Raw genomic sequence first — 22,229 nt, forward strand, 5'->3', positions numbered from 1 at the left:
TTTTTTATAATGATAAAATTATGATTTTGTTATTTTTTATTTTTGTATCCCTTGGTAAAATTGAATTGTGATTTTGTTTTGAATTTTTTTTTTCAATATAATATAATCATGATTATATTGAGGTAAAGAAAAAAAATAATGAAATCATTATTGAAAACAAAATTTTTGTAGCGGTTTTTAAAATAAAAAAAGCAAATAGTAAAATTATGATTTTATTAGGTCAAAATATATAATGGAATCGAGATTTTGTTATTTTTTTTTTCAAAAGAATAAATGAAATTCTTATTCCATTGAAGAAATAGCTGACAGAAGTCGGGAAGGGAGAAGGATTGGGGTTTGTGTGCAAAGAAGGGGAGGAGAAGTGGAGGGTGCCAGGAAAGGTGGGGGGCTCGGGTAGAGAGAAGGAAGAGGGAGGGGTGAAAATTTTGAACTAGAGGGTAGAAGAGTCTTTTCATTAGGTGACAGGTGCCAATACCAAAAGTTGTACACTCCATTGTAATATTTACATGTCTTGTTTCATGAATATATATTTTGGCTGGTATTAATTTAGTGTTATGAAATATTGCTCACATCGTTTGATTTTATGGCTCAAAGAATACACTAATGATCGACGGCTATTTAGCCTATAATTACTTCCAGAACTTAAAACAATACATTCAGTTGATACCTCAACAACTAAGAGGACAATTCATTCAGTAGATAATCAAATGTTAATAAATTATTTTACAAATATACTTCTTGTTACTTAAAAAATAAATATTTTACACATTTTTAATATAATAAATAATTCCCCTTTAAATATATATTTTTTACTTTATAATAGCTTTAGAGTTGGTTAACGAAATGGTTTTCATAAATATTCACAAATTCTTGTTGGTCTTTCATGTGTTAATTTTCATGCAAAAATATTCACAAATCCTTTGATAAATACTTAAAAAACTTGAAAACACAATACATTCAGTTGATACTTCAACAACTAAAAGGACAATTTATTCAGTAGATAATCAAATGTTATATTTTTCGAAAGTACCCATCTCTGGGTGCTATGATTCCATTTTTTTTATCATTTTTATTTTCATACTTTTTCTAATATTTAATTCATTTTTTTCATTTTTATTTTCGTAAATTTTCTAATGTTTAATACAAAATAATTTCGAAATATGTATACAATAAAATTGACTATTAGTTTAAACGTGTTAAATTCTGAAAATCAACTAAATCTTGTGGTCTTCATAATTCTAATAAAGATATTTTTTAACTAAAGTTTAGTCCTTCAATTTAATCTGTATGCAATTTATAATAGCTTTAGAGTTTGTTAACGAAACGGGTTTCATAAATATTCTCAAAATCTTGTTGGTCTTTACTTTAGTTTTTTAAGCAATGTTGGTCTTTATTTGTAAATTTCACACAAAAATACATAGACATTAACTTTTACATGATCATATTTTATGACAAGTTAAATGAACAAATTACACTAAGGTTGGTTGATGATATAAATACTACTTTATTTACATAAATACTTTTTGTTACTTAAAAAAATAAATATTTTCATATTTTTAATATAATAAATACATTCTCTTTTAATATTTTGTTTACCTTATAATAGCTTTAGAGTTAGTTAACGAACGGTTTTCATAAATATTCAAAAAATCTTGATGGTCTTTATTTGTTAATTTTTATACAAAAAGATATAGACATTAACTTTTACATGATCATATTTTATGACAATTTCGTAAAAAAAAAAAAGAAAATTAGACTAAACACTCCTAAGGTTGGTTAACGAAATAAATACTAGATTATTTAAATAAATACTTTATATATATATATATATATATATATATATATATATCTTAGTTTTATTGTCTTTTCTCATCTACGAGATTTACTGCTACAGTATCATTCAACTAAAATTTTAATTGTTGTATTTCTAAGAATATGATTCAAACACATACGGTTCAGTTTAAAGTTGCTATATAAAATATTTGATATTCAAAATAAAATTATTGTACAAACATCCAAATCCATGAAATCAGCATACAGATTCCCCTACGCAAAACGTTCCTACTTCCCCATCAGGCTCTGATACCAAAGCATAGTAGAATGTTGGACGGACATAAAGGAGTAGGAACCACAGATAATAACAGAATGATATGCAAGTTCTTGTTGTTCTTTATTTGTTAATTTTCATACAAAAAGATACATACAATCACTCCCAAAAAAAGCGAATTTCTGACGAAAATCTCAAAAATTCGTCAGTAATTTAAAATTTCATACGGACCAAAATCCATCGAAAAAATAGTCGTAGAAAATTTTAACTGACGAATTTTTGTTGTTCGTTAGAAATTTCCGACAGAAATATCCGGTTGGACTCTTTCCGTCATAAATATCATTTTATAAAGAATCATTTATTTTATTTGTTTTTCATTTTTATTATTTAACATCGATAATTTTGCAATTATTTTTTGTATTTATATTATTTAACGCCAAAATTTTAATTAATGCATACATGTAATTAATGGAATACTCAAATTTATAAATCCAAAACAAATAGTAAAATATATCATTAAGTTAAATTGAAAATAAATGGAAAAGATAAACACAATGTAATATGTCAATAACAATTTTATGATGTTAAGTCAGTAATCAAAATATTCATTGGGAGCGTGTCTCTGTTGGTCATCATCTTGTTGTTGGTCATCTGCCTGCTCATTGTCTTCTTGTTGTTGGTTTTGATGTTGCTAGTGAGGTTGTTGATGTTGATGAATAATGTTATGCACTTCAAGAGGTAACTGACTGAAATACATGCATCTCGTCCTTTGATTGACGAAGCTCCTCCCTCAGTCGCTTAATCTCTATGGCATCTTGGGTGCGACTGGAAGATCCTTGCATATGTTGTATGAAGTTGTCATCTTCACATTTATAAGTATGAGCAAGGTCTCCAGTAGCGTAAACGCGTCCCTTACGCTTTGGTCTCGCAATTGCAACCCAACATTGACTCCTAAATTTTTGTTCTTCATCAGGGTCTAAAGGAGTGAATTGTGATTCACCAACACTTATGCAACATGAGATCTAGCTTGAGATAGTCTAACCTCAAATTCTTTCTGTCATTTATAAACAATTATTATTTCATAAATATAATAAACATTTTGAAGAATAAAAAAATATGCAAGATAATGGTCTCACATGTATCTGCATAGATCTATCATCGATAAATTGACCAGTATCTTTTTGTAAATGAATTTGCATGCACATCGACCAAACTCTTCTGACTATTAACAAACATTATAAAATAAACATTAAGTGGTAAATGAATTGAAAATCAAAAGTAAAAAAAAAAAGTCAAAAGAAGATTGAGATGGCATACGTTACTATTGATATCTTGAAGATGACATATATTAACATTGATATCTCAAATCGTATTTAGAGATTGATCGTTAACTTTCATTCCTTTACCAAGTGATGAAATTTGTAACATATATTTATTAATAAGATAATTAACTGCATGTAAAACTTATAAGATAATTAACTGCATGTAAAACATACTAGAAAAGTAAAAATTTCTACAGCATATCTTGAAACTTAAACTGCATGTAAAACTTATAAGATAATTAACTGAACTAAATATGTTTATAGTCTATGGCTATGTTTAAACAATTAATACGACGAATTTGCTATCCTGACATGTCCTTTATAATTCGGGCTTGGTTTGTATCAAATCATTGCAATCAACCAAACTAGGCAATTTGTATGTTAGGGTTACGGCCCACGATAAACAATTTTCATTTTATTATGTATAATTATAAGTTAAATTACTTAGTTCATCCTAAAATTATATTAAAAAAATTTAAGCATCTCGTTAAACTAATATTTTTTAATTTAATTCCTAAACTAGAAAAACATGTCCTTAAGATTAGTTTATGATAACTTGAAACCACTAAAATGATAATTTATACTAGCAGTTTAAAAATCTGGCAGACTCGATTAAAATAGTAAAAATGACTTGTTTGTTAAATATAACCTTTATGTATAGAGTAAAACCAATAAAGTTTACACTATAATCACGATCAAAATAATAATTAAACTAATAAAGAAATTAAACAAACTAGGAACTCAACCGCATACACATACAAATTTAATGGGCACAGAAGAACGAGGTAAGTGTTGATACTTGGTACACTATTGTCCGTGTAGCAAACTTCAATTACGGGTGACAAATAAGCCTTTCAAAGTCTCCGATCATGTATAAAGTAAGTGGAATGTAATTTGAAAAATAATAACAAAAATATCAAACTGGAACAGAGGACCAAAAGAGCTAACATTTTCAAAGTGTTTAATCAAAATTATTACTAGGCTATTTCTTGATTCAATCTTAAGACATTATATGTTATTCTTCAACATACACGTTAGTACTATTTTATATGACAAAAAAAAATACCCTAACTGAAACACACACAGACACTAATATGCTTCTTCAAATTAAAAAAAGAAGGAGATAAATAGATATTTATCTTGGATTGGACCTACTAGTTCCACAAAGGTTGTTCCAGCCAATAATATCCGAGAAACCAAAAATTAGAAAAATAATAATAATAATTACAAAATTGTCCAACAAACTAAAATTGCCATTTGCCAATGTCTATGATAAGAAATAAGAATGATATCATACACAACATACATAGAATGACAAAAGAAGTACTAATGTAGACGAAGGGATGCTAGAAACAATTCTTTACCAAACAAACATCAGCCACATAATCAATTACTTCAGGCATGGCATGCTCATTCAGTCATTCAAGCACTGAAAGTGATCAGCCAACAAAAACACATAACAGAAAATAGGAATATAAAACTCACTTGACCCTTAGGTAGCTGGAGTATAGCTATGGGACTCGTGCACTTGCTTTCCTTTATACAAAAATTCAAAGGTTAGATACTCAACAATTGGCATAACACAATCAAAGTTAAATAAGCTGTGAAACGCAATCTCACTTCTCTTCTGCAACAACCAAGCAGAACTAGATTGGAACCAATCTCAGATTGCTTAGAGTCCTTTAGTGTTGGACTGAATTTGAGTTTCAATGTGGTGGGCAACTTAACATGGATACGGCATACGTAAGCACAAGAAAGAAGACATGAATCAGTACCTACCCAGAGTTGAAAAATGGAAGCAGGAAAACCACAGAAAAGATAATTTCAACTTTTCAAAGGATATTTCTGACAAAATATATATCCGTTGGAAATTTAATATTTTTAGATAAAATATAGTCTGTCGGGAGTTTTAATATTTTTGATGGATTATTTTTAGTGAGAAATATTTCGTCGATAATAACATTTTTTTCTTGTAGTGATTAAGTTTTACATAATCATATTTTATGGCAATTTCATAAAAAAATAGCAAATTACATTATTCACTTCTAAAGTTTCATTAAATTTCACAAATACCTCTAAACTTTTGTAATCATTACAGTAACTTATTTTTGTAAAGGTTGTTGGTATAATATATAAGAGAATGTCAATACAATATTTTTAAACATTAAGTAGATATTAAGGTAACATACTGGAAGAGTATCAATATAATATTTTTAAACATACAGTAGATTAGTGTATAAAGGGATAAAAAAAGTGTTTTTACGTGTAATTTGAAAAAATCTCAAAGGCATCAGTGTAATTTGCTTAAAAAAATTCTTAGCGGAGATATTATTACAAGTAGTTGTTAGTTATATAAAAAAAGTAGTAGTCAGTTAGAGATTAACAAATAAAATTCTTTATTAACCTAATCAATTAATTATTTGCAGAAATTATTATCCTCAAGAAAACAATAATTTTAGCAAAATTATTATTTTGGGTGACTGAAAGGGTCTTATAGCCTTATATTATACATAGACATGGGCATGAGTCAAAATTTGCACATATGCTAACACGCTTCTGACTCAATTATTCAGTTTTCTTCTGGCTAGCTGAGGACAATAACATCATTCTATTATGATATTTATTATTATATCTCACGTTAGTTTAAAAAATACACGAGGTGGCTTTGACGAGCATACAAATTACGTAATAATAGAGGAAAGAAAAGGTTGATGGCTGTTGAAATAATTGAACAAACGAGGTCCGTAGATCAGAGGCGGCTACGATCTGAGCCGTTGGATTAAGTTCGGAACGCGTCACACGTGTGAGCGTGTGGTTCGTTTCGTTAATTTTTCTTCCCCTGGCGCGTTTTCGCACCTTCTTCGTGGCACCTGCTCCGAAAGTGTGAAGACTCATCAACGTGTTAGTGCTTACCCGGCCGAGTTGACCGAGCAAAATAAAAATCACTCACACGTACGAACGTACACACGCACTGACTCGGTGACTGACTCGCTCGCTCCTCGTGGACACTATTTAAATTAAAAACCTCTTCCTTTCACTCTCTCCATCCTCTTCATCTTTCTTCTTCTCGTTTTTACTTTGACGGTTTCTAGAGAGAGAAAGTTTGTTATAGAGAGAGAAAGCGCGCTGCTGCTTCTTCTGCTGCTGCTTCGACAGTGAGAAGAGAGAGAGAAGCGCTCTTCTCCGTACCGTTTCTAGAGAGAGAAACTGATGGCCGGAGTTAATCCGAACGGCGTCGCCGATTTTCCGGCGACTCCAACGCACGGCGGACAGTTCATTCAGTACAACATATTCGGAAACCTCTTCGAGGTTACGGCGAAGTACCGTCCTCCGATCATGCCTGTCGGACGCGGCGCGTATGGAATCGTTTGGTACTGCTCGTTCGTTTTCTTCGATTTATTTTGTTTTTTGAAAACGCGGTTTATTTATTTTATTGAGAAATGTTAGTTGTTAGTTAGTTGTCCACAATCTCACGGAGCTGGGAGCTGTATGCTTAGCGTCCATGTGATTTTCGAAGACGTGATTGATATAATTAAGAAATTGTGCGTTTCTCTGATTCTCGATTTTCGTTCTCGATGAATCGGATTTGATTTTGAGTGAACTGTTAATCTGTTAGCTAGTGCTGAGTGTTTATTGTTTAGCGTTGACTTTTTTTTTTATTTGTAAAATTGAGAAATCTGAATATGTTGATGTAATTTTTGAAGCTCGCTGTTGAATACCGAGACGAATGAGCTGGTGGCGGTTAAGAAGATAGCGAACGCTTTCGACAATCACATGGACGCTAAGCGTACGCTTCGTGAGATTAAGCTTCTTAGGCATTTGGATCATGAAAATGTGAGTGCTCTCCTTTAGCTAAGTTTGACTTAAAGATATTATCGTATCATATGGTACCAATGATCAATTCGTGCTTTGTTTTGGTTGGTGGAAATTTCTTTCATTACACTGTTTTGATTATGCCACGTAGTGTAACATACTTTTTCATGAATTAGTCAATTAAAATTAAGAGTCTAATATTTTTTTTATATGATTGTTAAAATAATTTTTTATAAAAATCAGCAAACATAACTTTCCAGACATTTTATGATTTATGATTGAATTATAATGTAAATTTTTTTAACAATTTCAGTGCTCTCTAAAATTAAAACCAAAATTGTTGTGAATCGTTCAACTTTTTAGAAAAGGTTGTAGCTACATAAAATGCCACTATGGCAGTAAAATACATGTGGTGAGTGGTGATACGTTTGTAGGGATTTAATAGACTCAAGTCACATCTCCCAATTGACCATGACTTCCTAATTTGTGGAACACATGATGACATGATACTGGGATTTAGTTATAAACTTTTTCTATTCAAACATTGAATTTAATTTAAACTGTAGTTAAAAGTTAGCCAAGTCCACATTAATAAAAGAGTTCACACTGTTGTCTATTTCATTGTGATTAAAATGTGTGTTTTTATAACAGGTAATTGGTTTGAGAGATGTAATTCCTCCACCCTTGCGTAGAGAGTTTAATGATGTCTACATAGCCACTGAACTCATGGATACTGATCTTCACCATATCATTCGCTCCAATCAAAATCTGTCAGAGGAGCACTCTCAAGTGAGTGCTTTCAATTTTTTTTTAAATATATCATAATTATTATGTTTACATTTTGGATTTTTTTGTTTTGCTGATGATTGTATGCTCTTTTACTTGCAGTACTTCTTGTACCAGATTCTTCGTGGGCTTAAGTATATACATTCTGCAAACGTAATCCATAGAGATTTAAAACCAAGCAACCTGCTGCTAAACTCAAATTGTGACTTGAAGATTATTGATTTTGGTCTTGCGAGACCAACTTTGGAAAGTGACTTCATGACAGAATATGTAGTCACAAGATGGTACAGAGCTCCCGAATTGTTGTTGAATTCCTCTGATTACACCTCTGCTATAGATGTGTGGTCTGTTGGTTGCATCTTTATGGAGCTTATGAATAAAAAGCCTCTGTTTCCGGGCAAAGACCATGTGCATCAGATGCGCTTATTGACAGAGGTGAGATTGAAAATATAAAATTAAACATTGATGTAAAAAATTGCATTAAATGCTTGATGATCATATAGTTCAAGTTAATTAATACCATGAATATAATCAATAATTTAATTATAGAAGGTAATTCTGGTTCAATGCTTAGTCTTCTTTTCTTATCCACAGCTTCTTGGCACCCCAACTGAGGCTGACCTTGGGTTAGTGAAAAATGAAGATGCAAGAAGATATATCAGACAACTTCCTCAATATCCTCGCCAACCTTTAGCTCAAGTCTTCCCCCATGTTCATCCGGCAGCCATTGATCTTGTTGATAAAATGTTGACAGTTGATCCCACCAAAAGAATTACAGGTACTTTTCCCATTCTTTTATGTTTCTGCAGCTTGATGAAGCAACATGCAGTTTCATTTTGAACAGTGATGATATCTGAAGCTTACATATGGAATAAATTTTGGCAAATTTTCATTTCTATTTTGTTTAAATATTGGCAGTTGAAGAAGCACTAGCCCATCCATACCTTGAAAAACTGCATGATGTAGCTGATGAACCAATCTGCATGGAGCCATTTTCATTTGATTTGAGCAACAACAATTGGATGAAGAGCAAATAAAAGAGATGATCTACAGGAAGCATTAGCACTCAATCCTGAGTATGCTTAAAGCAGAAAAACTCAAGGACTTGAAGCAGGCTTAGAAGGAAAAATAATAATTCGTTTTCAATTTTTTAATCACTTTAAGTTCAGTTCTTACAATCACGAAAGGATCAAGTTGAATGAAAATTCAACCTTGTTGCCGATCAAACTCCCTAGGTAATTTATTCAATCTGTGTGACTAGGTAGGTGCAATTACGGCTTGATGAGTGTCCTTCTGCTGTAAAGTGCCAAGTAACGATATTAATCTCCAATTTTTTTAACCCTGACGGGTTATTATTATTTTTTATTTTCTTTTGTGACTGTTTTCTCGGGTTCATCATGTATTTTACTTAAGTTATTTGCATCGTAACTTATTGCTACCTTGAATTTTAGCTATTTTCTGCTATATTATCTGTATAGTGGATTTAAATTCAGTGAGCCTTTTTTTTTTTAGAAAAGTACTTCCTTTATGGTTAGAAAATTGAATGCATGATGACTTTTCATAGTTTAATGCGTGATTTATGGATTTTATATTGCGATGTTTCTGTAATAATACGAGTCAGATAAGTCAGCTTTTTAGAAAAGCACCCATTTCTTGTTGGGAAGAAATAGAAGAGATATCCGTGTTCTTTCTCCTTTTCCAAATTATTACTTACTCTCACACCTGGTTAGTGAAGAAATGAGGTCAATTATGGTTTTCCAGAGGGGTCTAGAAGAGAGTTTAAGTCAACAAAAAAAATGCTACTTGGAATGGCTACACGAGATGTGCAAACAGAAAGGCTTAACGCTTGAGGGAATGCATTACTTGATATCTTTTCAGAATTCTTCTTTTATCTCTCATGGTCAGGATGAAAGCTTTTATAATTCTCAATCTCGGGTTGTTTGAAAGGGTGAAGTTTTTAGGAAGCACAATAGTTTAACTTAAACGCATGTCAATATAAAAGAATTTTTGCGTTATTATTATGTAATAATATGTCGTTACATTATTTAATAAGTTTAACAGTACATAAAAATATGTTTAAGTTATTAAATATTGTAGTAAACATATCATTAAATAATAATGAGTTTACGAGCCTGTAGAAACTAAATTCTTTAACATGTGAAAATTCTTTTCTTTTTCTTTTTGTAAAAATGGACAAGATATCTAAATCTTTTTCCAAAACAGTAATTTAAAATTTCATACGGACCAAAATCCATCGAAAAAATAGTCGTAGAAAATTTTAACTGACGAATTTTGTTGTTCGTTAGAAATTTCCGACAGAAATATCCGGTTGGACTCTTTCCGTCATAAATATCAATTTTATAAAGAATCATTTATTTTATTTGTTTTTCATTTTTATTATTTAACATCGATAATTTTGCAATTATTTTTTGTATTTATATTATTTAACGCCAAAAATTTAAATTAATGCATACATGTAATTAATGGAATACTCAAATTATAAATCCAAAACAAATAGTAAAATATATCATTAAGTTAATATTGAAAATAAATGGAAAAGATAAACACAATGTAATATGTCAATAACAATTTTATGATGTTAAGTCAGTAATCAAAATATTCATTGGGAGCGTGTCTCTGTTGGTCATCATCTTGTTGTTGGTCATCTGCCTGCTCATTGTCTTCTTGTTTGTTGGTTTTGATGTTGCTAGTGAGGTTGTTGATGTTGATGAATAATGTTATGCACTTCAAGAGGTAACTGACTGAAAATACATGCATCTCGTCCTTTGATTGACGAAGCTCCTCCCTCAGTCGCTTAATCTCTATGGCATCTTGGGTGCGACTGGAAGATCCTTGCATATGTTGTTATGAAGTTGTCATCTTACATTTATAAGTATGAGCAAGGTCTCCAGTAGCGTAAACGCGTCCCTTACGCTTTGGTCTCGCAATTGCAACCCAACATTGACTCCTAAATTTTTGTTCTCATCAGGGTCTAAAGGAGTGAATTGTGATTCACCAACACTTATGCAACATGAGATCTAGCTTGAGATAGTTAACCTCAAATTTCTTCTGTCATTTATAAACAATTATTATTTCATAAATATAATAAACATTTTGAAAATAAAAAAATATGCAAGATAATGGTCTCACATGTATCTGCATAGATCTATCATCGATAAATTGACCAGTATCTTTTTGTAAATGAATTTGCATGCACATCGACCAAACTCTTCTGACTATTAACAAACATATAAAATAAACATTAAGTGGTAAATGAATTGAAAATCAAAAGTAAAAAAAAAAAGTCAAAAGAAGATTGAGATGGCATACGTTACTATTGATATCTTGAAGATGACATATATTAACATTGATATTCAAATCGTATTTAGAGATTGATCGTTAACTTTCATTCCTTACCAAGTGATGAAATTTGTAACATATATTTATTAATAAGATAATTAACTGCATGTAAAACTTATAAGATAATTAACTGCATGTAAAACATACTAGAAAAGTAAAAAATTTCTACAGCATATCTTGAAACTTAAACTGCATGTAAAACTTATAAGATAATTAACTGAACTAAATATGTTTATAGTCTATGGCTATGTTTAAACAATTAATACGACGAATTTGCTATCCTGACATGTCCTTTATAATTCGGGCTTGGTTTGTATCAAATCATTGCAATCAACCAAACTAGCAATTTGTATGTTAGGGTTACGGCCCACGATAAACAATTTTCATTTATTATGTATAATTATAAAGTAATTTTTAACTTAATTTTTCATCTCTAAAATTATATTAAAAAAATTTAAGCATCTCGTTAAACTAATATTTTTTAATTTAATTCCTAAACTAGAAAAACATGTCCTTAAGATTAGTTTATGAAACTTGAAACCACTAAAATGATAATTTATACTAGCAGTTTAAAATCTGGCAGACTCGATTAAAATAGTAAAAATGACTTGTTTGTTAAATATAACCTTTATGTATAGAGTAAAACCAATAAAGTTTACACTATAATCACGATCAAAATAATAATTAAACTAATAAAGAAATTAAACAAACTAGGAATCAACCGCATACACATACAAATTTAATGGGCACAGAAAACGAGGTAAGTGTTGATACTTGGTACACTATTGTCCGTGTAGCAAACTTCAATTACGGGTACAAATAAGCCTTTCAAAGTCTCCGATCATGTATAAAGTAAGTGGAATGTAATTTGAAAAATAAATAACAAAAATATCAAACTGGAACAGAGGACCAAAAGAGCTAACATTTTCAAAGTGTTTAATCAAAATTATTACTAGGCTATTTCTTGATTCAATCTTAAGACATTATTGTTATTCTTCAACATACACGTTAGTACTATTTTATATGACAAAAAAAAATACCCTAACTGAAACACACACAGACACTAATATGCTTCTTCAAATTAAAAAAAGAAGGAGATAAATAGAATATTTATCTTGGATTGGACCTACTAGTTCCAAAGGTTGTTCCAGCCAATAATATCCGAGAAACCAAAAATTAGAAAAATAATAATAATAATTACAAAATTGTCCAACAAAACTAAAATTGCCATTTGCCAATGTCTATGATAAGAAATAAGAATGATATCATACACAACATACATAGAATGACAAAAGAAGTACTAATGTAGACGAAGGGATGCTAGAAACAATTCTTTACCAAACAAACATCAGCCACTAATCAATTACTTCAGGCATGGCATGCTCATTCAGTCATTCAAGCACTGAAAGTGATCAGCCAACAAAAACACATAACAGAAAATAGGAATATAAAACTCACTTGACCCTTAGGTAGCTGGAGTATAGCTATGGGACTCGTGCACTTGCTTTCCTTTATACAAAAATTCAAAGGTTAGATACTCAACAATTGGCATAACACAATCAAAGTTAAATAAGCTGTGAAACGCAATCTCACTTCTCTTCTGCAACAACCAAGCAGAACTAGATTGAACCATCTCAGATTGCTTAGAGTCCTTTAGTGTTGGACTGAATTTGAGTTTCAATGTGGTGGGCAACTTAACATGGATACGGCATACGTAAGCACAAGAAAGAAGACATGAATCAGTACCTACCCAGAGTTGAAAAATGGAAGCAGGAAAACCACAGAAAAGAAATATTTCAACTTTTCAAGGATATTTCTGACAAAATATATATCCGTTTGGAAATTTAATATTTTAGATAAAATATAGTCTGTCGGGAGTTTTAATATTTTTGATGGATTATTTTAGTGAGAAATATTTCGTCGATAATAACATTTTTTTCTTGTAGTGATTAAGTTTTACATAATCATATTTTATGGCAATTTCATAAAAAAATAGCAAATTACATTATTCACTTCTAAAGTTTCATTAAATTTCACAAATACCTCTAAACTTTTGTAATCATTACAGTAACTTATTTTGTAAAGGTTGTTGGTATAATATATAAGAGAATGTCAATACAATATTTTTAAACATTAAGTAGATATTAAGGTAACATACTGGAAGAGTATCAATATAATATTTTTAAACATACAGTAGATTAGTGTATAAAGGGATAAAAAAAGTGTGTTTTACGTGTAATTTGAAAAAATCTCAAAGGCATCAGTGTAATTTGCTTAAAAAATTCTTAGCGGAGATATTTTACAAGTAGTTGTTAGTTATATAAAAAAAGTAGTAGTCAGTTAGAGATTAACAAATAAAATTCTTTATTAACCTAATCAATTAATTATTTGCAGAAATTATTATCCTCAAGAAACAATAATTTTAGCAAAATTATTATTTTGGGTGACTGAAAGGGTCTTATAGCCTTATATTATACATAGACATGGGCATGAGTCAAAATTTGCCAATATGCTAACACGCTTCTGACTCAATTATTCAGTTTTCTTCTGGCTAGCTGAGGACAATAACATCATTCTATTATGATATTTATTATTATATCTCACGTTAGTTTAAAAAAATACACGAGGTGGCTTTGACGAGCATACAAATTACGTAATAATAGAGGAAAGAAAAGGTTGATGGCTGTTGAAATAATTGAACAAACGAGGTCGTAGATCAGAGGCGGCTACGATCTGAGCCGTTGGATTAAGTTCGGAACGCGTCACACGTGTGAGCGTGTGTTCGTTTCGTTAATTTTTCTTCCCCTGGCGCGTTTTCGCCACTTCTTCGTGGCACCTGCTCCGAAAGTGTGAAGACTCATCAACGTGTTAGTGCTTACCCGGCCGAGTTGACCGAGCAAAATAAAAAATCACTCACACGTACGAACGTACACACGCACTGACTCGGTGACTGACTCGCTCGCTCCTCGTGACACTATTTAAATTAAAACCTCTTCCTTTCACTCTCTCCATCCTCTATCTTTCTTCTTCTCGTTTTTACTGTGACGGTTCTAGAGAGAGAAAGTTTGTTATAGAGAGAGAAAGCGCGCTGCTGCTTCTTCTGCTGCTGCTTCGACAGTGAGAAGAGAGAGAGAAGCGCTCTTCTCCGTACCGTTTCTAGAGAGAGAAACTGATGGCCGGAGTTATCCGAACGGCGTCGCCGATTTTCCGGCGACTCCAACGCACGGCGGACAGTTCATTCAGGTACAACATATTCGGAAACCTCTTCGAGGTTACGGCGAAGTACCGTCCTCCGATCATGCCTGTCGGACGCGGCGCGTATGGAATCGTTTGGTACTGCTCGTTCGTTTTCTTCGATTTATTTTGTTTTTTGAAAACGCGTTTATTTATTTTATTGAGAAATGTTAGTTTGTTAGTTGTTGTCCACAATCTCACGGAGCTGGGAGCTGTATGCTTAGCGTCCATGTGATTTTCGAAGACGGATTGATATAATTAAGAAATTGTGCGTTTCTCTGATTCTCGATTTTCGTTCTCGATGAATCGGATTTGATTTTGAGTGAACTGTTAATCTGTTAGCTAGTGCTGAGTGTTTATTGTTTAGCGTTGACTTTTTTTTTTATTTGTAAAATTGAGAAATCTGAATATGTTGATGTAATTTTTGAAGCTCGCTGTTGAATACCGAGACGAATGAGCTGGGGCGGTTAAGAAGATAGCGAACGCTTTCGACAATCACATGGGACGCTAAGCGTACGCTTCGTGAGATTAAGCTTCTTAGGCATTTGGATCATGAAAATGTGAGTGCTCTCCTTTAGCTAAGTTTGACTTAAAAGATATTATCGTATCATATGGTACCAATGATCAATTCGTGCTTTGTTTTTGGTTGGTGGAAATTTCTTTCATTACACTGTTTTGATTATGCCACGTAGTGTAACATACTTTTTCATGAATTAGTCAATTAAAATTAAGAGTCTAATATTTTTTTTATGATTGTTAAAATAATTTTTATAAAAATCAGCAAACATACTTTCCAGACATTTTATGATTTATGATTGAATTATAATGTAAATTTTTTTAACAATTTCAGTGCTCTCTAAAATTAAAACCAAAATTGTTGTGAATCGTTCAACTTTTTAGAAAAGGTTGTAGCTACTAAAATGCCACTATGGCAGTAAAATACATGTGGTGAGTGGTGATACGTTTGTAGGATTTAATAGACTCAAGTCACATCTCCCAATTGACCATGACTTCCTAATTTGTGGAACACATGATGACATGATGACCAAGTTGTTGTGCTTGTAATACGGGAAATTGTTATTGTTCGCATCTCATTTGTTATTAGTTTCTCGCAATGGGTTGATATATTTTTTTTATTTCAAAAATTTATTTGATCAAAATATGATTTTGTTATACAAATTAATGAAATTATGATTTTGTTATATAATTAATGAAATTATGAATCTATTATGTGATAATTTCTGTATTCTTCTTAAAATAATAAAATTATGAATTTATTGTATATTTTTTTATAATGATAAAATTATGATTTTGTTATTTTTTATTTTTGTATCCCTTGGTAAAATTGAATTGTGATTTTGTTTTGAATTTTTTTTTTCAATATAATATAATCATGATTATATTGAGGTAAAGAAAAAAATAATGAAATCATTATTGAAACAAAATTTTTGTAGCGGTTTTTAAAATAAAAAAAGCAAATAGTAAAATTATGATTTTATTAGGTCAAAATATATAATGGAATCGAGATTTTGTTATTTTTTTTTTCAAAAGAATAAATGAAATTCTTATTCCATTGAAGAAATAGCTGACAGAAGTCGGGAAGGGAGAAGGATTGGGGTTTGTGTGCAAAGAAGGGGAGGAGAAGTGGAGGGTGCCAGGAAGGTGGGGGGCTCGGGTAGAGAGAAGGAAGAGGGAGGGTGAAATTTTGAACTAGAGGGTAGAAGGTCTTTTCATTAGGTGACAGGTGCCAATACCAAAAGTTGTACACTCCATTGTAATATTTACATGTCTTGTTTCATGAATATATATTTTGGCTGGTATTATTTAGTGTTATGAAATATTGCTCACATCGTTTGATTTTATGGCTCAAGAATACACTAATGATCGACGGCTATTTAGCCTATAATTAACTTCCAGAACTTAAAACATACATTCAGTTGATACCTCAAAACTAAGAGGACAATTCATTCAGTAGATATCAAATGTTAATAAATTATTTTACAAATATACTTCTTGTTACTTAAAAAATAAATATTTTACACATTTTTAATATAATAAATAATTCCCCTTTAAATATATATTTTTACTTTATAATAGCTTTAGAGTTGGTTAACGAAATGGTTTTCATAAATATTCACAAATTCTGTTGGTCTTCATGTGTTAATTTTCATGCAAAAATATTCACAAATCCTTTGATAAATACTTAAAAAACTTGAAAACACAATACATTCAGTTGATACTTCAACAACTAAAAGGACAATTTATTCAGTAGATAATCAAATGTTATATTTTTCGAAAGTACCCATCTCTGGGTGCTATGATTCCATTTTTTTTTATCATTTTTATTTTCATACTTTTTCTAATATTTAATTCATTTTTTTCATTTTTATTTTCGTAAATTTTCTAATGTTTAATACAAAATAATTTCGAAATATGTATACAATAAAATTGACTATTAGTTTAAACGTGTTAAATTCTGAAAATCAACTAAATCTTGTGGTCTTCATAATTCTAATAAAGATATTTTTTAACAAAGTTTAGTCCTTCAATTTAATCTGTATGCAATTTATAATAGCTTTAGAGTTTGTTAACGAAACGGGTTTCATAAATATTCTCAAAATCTTGTTGGTCTTTACTTTAGTTTTTTTAAGCAATGTTGGTCTTTATTTGTAAATTTCACACAAAAATACATAGACATTAACTTTTACATGATCATATTTTATGACAAGTTAAATGAACAAATTACACTAAGGTTGGTTGATGATATAAATACTACTTTATTTACATAAATACTTTTTGTTACTTAAAAAATAAATATTTTCATATTTTTAATATAATAAATACATTCTCTTTTAATATTTTGTTTACCTTATAATAGCTTTAGAGTTAGTTAACGAACGGTTTTCATAAATATTCAAAAAATCTTGATGGTCTTTATTTGTTAATTTTTATACAAAAAGATATAGACATTAACTTTTACATGATCATATTTTATGACAATTTCGTAAAAAAAAAAAAGAAAATTAGACTAAACACTCCTAAGGTTGGTTAACGAAATAAATACTAGATTATTTAAATAAATACTTTATATATAATATATATATATTATATATATATATATATCTTAGTTTTATTGTCTTTTCTCATCTACGAGATTTACTGCTACAGTATCATTCAACTAAAATTTTAATTGTTGTATTTCTAAGAATATGATTCAAACACATACGGTTCAGTTTAAAGTTGCTATATAAAATATTTGATATTCAAAATAAAATTATTGTACAAACATCCAAATCCATGAAATCAGCATACAGATTCCCCTACGCAAAACGTTCCTACTTCCCCATCAGGCTCTGATACCAAAGCATAGTAGAATGTTGGACGGACATAAAGGAGTAGGAACCACAGATAATAACAGAATGATATGCAAGTTCTTGTTGTTCTTTATTTGTTAATTTTCATACAAAAAGATACATACAATCACTCCCAAAAAAAGCGAATTTCTGACGAAAATCTCAAAATTCGTCAGTAATTTAAAATTTCATACGGACCAAAATCCATCGAAAAAATAGTCGTAGAAAATTTTAACTGACGAATTTTTGTTGTTCGTTAGAAATTTCCGACAGAAATATCCGGTTGGACTCTTTCCGTCATAAATATCATTTTATAAAGAATCATTTATTTTATTTGTTTTTCATTTTTATTATTTAACATCGATAATTTTGCAATTATTTTTTGTATTTATATTATTTAACGCCAAAATTTTAATTAATGCATACATGTAATTAATGGAATACTCAAATTTATAAATCCAAAACAAATAGTAAAATATATCATTAAGTTAAATTGAAAATAAATGGAAAAGATAAACACAATGTAATATGTCAATAACAATTTTATGATGTTAAGTCAGTAATCAAAATATTCATTGGGAGCGTGTCTCTGTTGGTCATCATCTTGTTGTTGGTCATCTGCCTGCTCATTGTCTTCTTGTTGTTGGTTTTGATGTTGCTAGTGAGGTTGTTGATGTTGATGAATAATGTTATGCACTTCAAGAGGTAACTGACTGAAATACATGCATCTCGTCCTTTGATTGACGAAGCTCCTCCCTCAGTCGCTTAATCTCTATGGCATCTTGGGTGCGACTGGAAGATCCTTGCATATGTTGTATGAAGTTGTCATCTTCACATTTATAAGTATGAGCAAGGTCTCCAGTAGCGTAAACGCGTCCCTTACGCTTTGGTCTCGCAATTGCAACCCAACATTGACTCCTAAATTTTTGTTCTTCATCAGGGTCTAAAGGAGTGAATTGTGATTCACCAACACTTATGCAACATGAGATCTAGCTTGAGATAGTCTAACCTCAAATTCTTTCTGTCATTTATAAACAATTATTATTTCATAAATATAATAAACATTTTGAAGAATAAAAAAATATGCAAGATAATGGTCTCACATGTATCTGCATAGATCTATCATCGATAAATTGACCAGTATCTTTTTGTAAATGAATTTGCATGCACATCGACCAAACTCTTCTGACTATTAACAAACATTATAAAATAAACATTAAGTGGTAAATGAATTGAAAATCAAAAGTAAAAAAAAAAAGTCAAAAGAAGATTGAGATGGCATACGTTACTATTGATATCTTGAAGATGACATATATTAACATTGATATCTCAAATCGTATTTAGAGATTGATCGTTAACTTTCATTCCTTTACCAAGTGATGAAATTTGTAACATATATTTATTAATAAGATAATTAACTGCATGTAAAACTTATAAGATAATTAACTGCATGTAAAACATACTAGAAAAGTAAAAATTTCTACAGCATATCTTGAAACTTAAACTGCATGTAAAACTTATAAGATAATTAACTGAACTAAATATGTTTATAGTCTATGGCTATGTTTAAACAATTAATACGACGAATTTGCTATCCTGACATGTCCTTTATAATTCGGGCTTGGTTTGTATCAAATCATTGCAATCAACCAAACTAGGCAATTTGTATGTTAGGGTTACGGCCCACGATAAACAATTTTCATTTTATTATGTATAATTATAAGTTAAATTACTTAGTTCATCCTAAAATTATATTAAAAAAATTTAAGCATCTCGTTAAACTAATATTTTTTAATTTAATTCCTAAACTAGAAAAACATGTCCTTAAGATTAGTTTATGATAACTTGAAACCACTAAAATGATAATTTATACTAGCAGTTTAAAAATCTGGCAGACTCGATTAAAATAGTAAAAATGACTTGTTTGTTAAATATAACCTTTATGTATAGAGTAAAACCAATAAAGTTTACACTATAATCACGATCAAAATAATAATTAAACTAATAAAGAAATTAAACAAACTAGGAACTCAACCGCATACACATACAAATTTAATGGGCACAGAAGAACGAGGTAAGTGTTGATACTTGGTACACTATTGTCCGTGTAGCAAACTTCAATTACGGGTGACAAATAAGCCTTTCAAAGTCTCCGATCATGTATAAAGTAAGTGGAATGTAATTTGAAAAATAATAACAAAAATATCAAACTGGAACAGAGGACCAAAAGAGCTAACATTTTCAAAGTGTTTAATCAAAATTATTACTAGGCTATTTCTTGATTCAATCTTAAGACATTATATGTTATTCTTCAACATACACGTTAGTACTATTTTATATGACAAAAAAAAATACCCTAACTGAAACACACACAGACACTAATATGCTTCTTCAAATTAAAAAAAGAAGGAGATAAATAGATATTTATCTTGGATTGGACCTACTAGTTCCACAAAGGTTGTTCCAGCCAATAATATCCGAGAAACCAAAAATTAGAAAAATAATAATAATAATTACAAAATTGTCCAACAAACTAAAATTGCCATTTGCCAATGTCTATGATAAGAAATAAGAATGATATCATACACAACATACATAGAATGACAAAAGAAGTACTAATGTAGACGAAGGGATGCTAGAAACAATTCTTTACCAAACAAACATCAGCCACATAATCAATTACTTCAGGCATGGCATGCTCATTCAGTCATTCAAGCACTGAAAGTGATCAGCCAACAAAAACACATAACAGAAAATAGGAATATAAAACTCACTTGACCCTTAGGTAGCTGGAGTATAGCTATGGGACTCGTGCACTTGCTTTCCTTTATACAAAAATTCAAAGGTTAGATACTCAACAATTGGCATAACACAATCAAAGTTAAATAAGCTGTGAAACGCAATCTCACTTCTCTTCTGCAACAACCAAGCAGAACTAGATTGGAACCAATCTCAGATTGCTTAGAGTCCTTTAGTGTTGGACTGAATTTGAGTTTCAATGTGGTGGGCAACTTAACATGGATACGGCATACGTAAGCACAAGAAAGAAGACATGAATCAGTACCTACCCAGAGTTGAAAAATGGAAGCAGGAAAACCACAGAAAAGATAATTTCAACTTTTCAAAGGATATTTCTGACAAAATATATATCCGTTGGAAATTTAATATTTTTAGATAAAATATAGTCTGTCGGGAGTTTTAATATTTTTGATGGATTATTTTTAGTGAGAAATATTTCGTCGATAATAACATTTTTTTCTTGTAGTGATTAAGTTTTACATAATCATATTTTATGGCAATTTCATAAAAAAATAGCAAATTACATTATTCACTTCTAAAGTTTCATTAAATTTCACAAATACCTCTAAACTTTTGTAATCATTACAGTAACTTATTTTTGTAAAGGTTGTTGGTATAATATATAAGAGAATGTCAATACAATATTTTTAAACATTAAGTAGATATTAAGGTAACATACTGGAAGAGTATCAATATAATATTTTTAAACATACAGTAGATTAGTGTATAAAGGGATAAAAAAAGTGTTTTTACGTGTAATTTGAAAAAATCTCAAAGGCATCAGTGTAATTTGCTTAAAAAAATTCTTAGCGGAGATATTATTACAAGTAGTTGTTAGTTATATAAAAAAAGTAGTAGTCAGTTAGAGATTAACAAATAAAATTCTTTATTAACCTAATCAATTAATTATTTGCAGAAATTATTATCCTCAAGAAAACAATAATTTTAGCAAAATTATTATTTTGGGTGACTGAAAGGGTCTTATAGCCTTATATTATACATAGACATGGGCATGAGTCAAAATTTGCACATATGCTAACACGCTTCTGACTCAATTATTCAGTTTTCTTCTGGCTAGCTGAGGACAATAACATCATTCTATTATGATATTTATTATTATATCTCACGTTAGTTTAAAAAATACACGAGGTGGCTTTGACGAGCATACAAATTACGTAATAATAGAGGAAAGAAAAGGTTGATGGCTGTTGAAATAATTGAACAAACGAGGTCCGTAGATCAGAGGCGGCTACGATCTGAGCCGTTGGATTAAGTTCGGAACGCGTCACACGTGTGAGCGTGTGGTTCGTTTCGTTAATTTTTCTTCCCCTGGCGCGTTTTCGCACCTTCTTCGTGGCACCTGCTCCGAAAGTGTGAAGACTCATCAACGTGTTAGTGCTTACCCGGCCGAGTTGACCGAGCAAAATAAAAATCACTCACACGTACGAACGTACACACGCACTGACTCGGTGACTGACTCGCTCGCTCCTCGTGGACACTATTTAAATTAAAAAC

The 22,229-nt window shown here is 30.5% G+C and overlaps 3 long non-coding RNA genes and 2 pseudogenes across 6 annotated transcripts; 2 read left to right on the top strand and 3 right to left on the bottom strand.

Annotated features, from left to right (window-relative positions):
* Positions 1-2,548: 2,548 nt before the first annotated feature.
* Positions 2,549-5,280, bottom strand: LOC114373311. Of its 2 annotated transcripts, XR_003658396.1 has the most exons (4): positions 4,990-5,280; positions 4,855-4,905; positions 3,184-3,269; positions 2,549-3,101 (listed from the first exon to the last, which is right to left on the bottom strand). It is a non-coding gene; the product is annotated as an uncharacterized LOC114373311 (long non-coding RNA). The 2 variants fall into 2 exon arrangements; XR_003658395.1 differs by lacking the exon at positions 3,184-3,269 and having other exon boundaries at positions 4,990-5,267.
* A 1,110-nt stretch (positions 5,281-6,390) lies between these two features.
* On the top strand, positions 6,391-9,305 carry LOC114373309 (annotated as a pseudogene). The gene is made up of 6 exons (XR_003658394.1): positions 6,391-6,740; positions 7,074-7,203; positions 7,834-7,971; positions 8,071-8,403; positions 8,563-8,746; positions 8,887-9,305. The product of XR_003658394.1 is annotated as a mitogen-activated protein kinase 3-like (transcript).
* A 1,813-nt stretch (positions 9,306-11,118) lies between these two features.
* Positions 11,119-12,955, bottom strand: LOC114373915. The gene is made up of 3 exons (XR_003658488.1): positions 12,922-12,955; positions 12,787-12,837; positions 11,119-11,204 (listed from the first exon to the last, which is right to left on the bottom strand). It is a non-coding gene; the product is annotated as an uncharacterized LOC114373915 (long non-coding RNA).
* A 72-nt stretch (positions 12,956-13,027) lies between these two features.
* LOC114377237 lies at positions 13,028-15,148 on the top strand (annotated as a pseudogene).
* A 3,235-nt stretch (positions 15,149-18,383) lies between these two features.
* Positions 18,384-21,115, bottom strand: LOC114373427. 2 transcript variants are annotated; one of them, XR_003658399.1, is made up of 4 exons: positions 20,825-21,115; positions 20,690-20,740; positions 19,019-19,104; positions 18,384-18,936 (listed from the first exon to the last, which is right to left on the bottom strand). It is a non-coding gene; the product is annotated as an uncharacterized LOC114373427 (long non-coding RNA). The 2 variants fall into 2 exon arrangements; XR_003658398.1 differs by lacking the exon at positions 19,019-19,104 and having other exon boundaries at positions 20,825-21,102.
* Between the last annotated feature and the right edge of the window lie 1,114 nt (positions 21,116-22,229).

This window comes from Glycine soja, chromosome 11 (assembly GCF_004193775.1).
Source record: "Glycine soja cultivar W05 chromosome 11, ASM419377v2, whole genome shotgun sequence".
Lineage (NCBI taxonomy): Eukaryota > Viridiplantae > Streptophyta > Magnoliopsida > Fabales > Fabaceae > Glycine > Glycine soja.